Below are 3141 nucleotides of genomic sequence, written 5' to 3' on the forward strand. Positions count from 1 at the left end.
TATGGAGCATTTTGATTGGTCCAGCTTGGGTCATGTGCCCATGCCTGGCCCAATCACTGTGGCCCAGAGCAATGGTGTACTAGTACTGGTCCACTTGTGGAATGTGCTCTTCCTTTGGCCAGGGAGGGACTAAGGCTGAGAGCCTCCATCAGAACCCTCTGGTAGGTGCAGGCAGTGGAGACCAGTTTTTCAAAGAAGAAGTTTTTGATCTGGGCAGTCAAAACTGTAAGTGTGCGCTGAGATGTAGGGCTACTTTGTAAGCCTATAGGTGTCAGGTCCTTGTGAAGTAATGTCAATATTTCTGTTGTTAGCCCTGTACCTGAGTTTCTGTGAGGCCGACCAGGGACTGAGAGCCCGCTCCAGTCTGAGTATCCTGGGCAAGAAGGCTGAGGACTTGATTTATCACCCATTAATGAAAATTCCATGTCTTACTGATAAAACAGTTCTCTCATTTAAAAACAGAGAACACTGTGTGAATGCATTTAAAGGACTTCTCCCATCATGATTTTCTTTTTCTACTCTATCCACACAGCCACATTTTGCTGAACTGGTGATTTTTGGCAATGCTCTCAGGTCTACACACATACAGTGTGCCTGACACCTTGTGAAGGTCTAAGAAGACATCACAGATGTACAATGGCTCCTGGCTCTCAAAGGAACTGTAGGCTGGCAGGAGTTGCAAACGAGTACCAGGAGTGCAAAATGATGCAAAACAATGAGTGCTCAGGAGCTGTTGGAGTGGAGGAGAGCAGGGAGGCTGAAGGACTCAGGATATCTGGTCTGGGGAGAGGAAGGCCCCTGCTTGTGGACTTCTCACTACCCCCTGCCATTGCCAGGCCACCAATACTTGAAAGGCAGTAAAATGGGGAGGTGAAGAATATGATCTATATCTAGGCTGCCTGGTGTTTTTTAGCCCCTGCCCATCGGCTTTCTCATCTGTAAAATGGTGATGGTAATAATAGTACCCACTTCATAGGATTGTCATGAAAATAAAATGTTACTACACATCAAGTGCTTACAAGAGTACCTGGCACACAGTATATGTTCAACTCATGTAACTTGTCATCAGTTCAGCTCAGTTCAGTTGCTCAGTCATGTCTGACTCTTTGCGACTCCACGAACCTCAGCACGCCAGGCCTCCCTGTCTATCACCAACTATCATGTTACATCAAATATTTGCTTGTTAATTCACTGACTTTCTCTTGTCCCACCAGATTATAAACTTCATGAGCAGGGGCTCTTTTTTTACTGTTTGGTGCAGTATTCTCAAGGCTCAGAATAGTTGCTAGCACACAGTAGGTACTTACTAAATATTTGTGTACTACATACCTGATAGTTAATATTATACTTGGCTTGAATTATTTTAATAGCTTCCTTCCTGGTTCCTCCTCTTCCAGCCTCTATATCCCTCCAATAATTTTGCTCTTACTCAAGAGGTCAGGGTTTTGATTTATTAAGCCTTCAGCTGATTGGACAAGGCCCAACCACATTAAGGAAGGCAATCTTCTTTACTCCATCTACAGATTCAAATGTTAATCTCATCCAAAAAACACCCTGTCAGAAACATGCAGAATAATGTTTCGCCAGGACTTTAGACACTCTTTTGAGTTACATGCTGATGATCCTGGAGCAGATTTTTGTCTTGTTTTCAGTAACACCAGTATGGTTCTCAGGGTGGTTGGTAAATGCAGAGAACCATTTGCATTAACCTTCTTGAAAAAGAGGAAGTCTAGATCCTTACATTTTCATAACTCACGCACTTTCCTTTTTTGTTGAACTCATTGCTGCTATAGGTGTATTGAAAACTGAAAATGCAGTTGCAAACACCAAGATAAATAGTTGCAGGTTTACACCCTCCAATAAGTGGCAAATTTGCTGCAGCAAGTCTGCTCCAACTGCTGCCTCTGAGCCCTTGAACAAGATTCCTGCCTTCGAGGTCCTGCACATCACAAATATACCCTTTGCCTGCCACTCCTGCTTCCCCACTGGCCTTCTGGTGGCCAGGTGGCCTCATGACTCTTACAGGCCAGGCACCACCTGCTAGAGCAGCAACAGTCCATCCCTTTGCTCCACCCCAGAGCAGGACTCAGCTCTCCTGAGTTGCTTGTGACTGCTAGAATTCCAGCATCCCAGGGAGAGCCGCACACACTGTCTTTGAGAGGGTTACACCAAGGCAGGAAAAGCTTGGGAAGGAGACAGAGGTCAAGCCTTGTCATCTTCCGGTTTTAGCCTCAAGTTTACTGAAAATTCACTCACTGCCCATGTGACTCACAAACCAGGAAGCTGGCAGGAGCTGGAAGTCCAAGTGGAGGGGTGTCAGTCTTGTCCTGGCTTCTTGTAGAGGGATTCTGAATAATACTCCATTGAACAATGACACACCAGGCAGGAATCCAGGACAATAAAAGTCAACCAGGACTGTCCCAGACCAACCAGAGCGGATGGTCACCTCACCTCTGGAGCACTTTATTCTTGGGCTCTCAGGGGGTGATTCGTCTTTCTCTGAGGATGTTAGTGTGGGAGTGGGCCTTCCACTCTGGCCAGCAGTTCTCCCATTTGACAGGAGGGAACGCTGGGCTCAGAGACGGAAGGGACATGGACAAGGTCACAGATGCCAACAGTGCTGGGTGCAATGCTAGGTCTCTGGCCTCCAAGATGGTGCCCGTTCCCCTCTCTCAGGCTAAATAAGGTGGATTCTCACAGAAGGAAGCATTTTCCAGAGGTGTGGGCTCTGCGCCTTCCAGCAGGAAAGACGGTGGGTACAGCAGGCTGCATGTGGTAGATCCTCAGAGAGGAAGGGGTCCCAGCACCTGTTCCCCTGACTGCTCTGCAGGTCTTCCCTGAGGGACAGGACCACCCTCCCTCTTACCTGTTGAGACCTTCACAGGACTGTTGTGTTGTTCATGTCTGTTGTCTGAGCTCAGACTTAGTCACCAGTGATGTCTGACTGGCCTCTTGGGACAGCCCTCTCCCACCCTGCAGGGAAAATCTATTTGGATTGGGTTTTCAGGTGGTGAAAGATGGTGTCCAGCAAGAAGACACAGAACATGCAATAAGTGTTGTTTCTTCCCTGTCTCCACCTCCTTCACCCATGTAACTCAGTTACACATGTAACAGACATTCAACAAGTACCACAGCCAGGAC

Source organism: Giraffa tippelskirchi, chromosome 1 (assembly GCF_054371585.1).
Source record: "Giraffa tippelskirchi isolate mGirTip1 chromosome 1, T2T-mGirTip1v1.2.pri, whole genome shotgun sequence".
Lineage (NCBI taxonomy): Eukaryota > Metazoa > Chordata > Mammalia > Artiodactyla > Giraffidae > Giraffa > Giraffa tippelskirchi.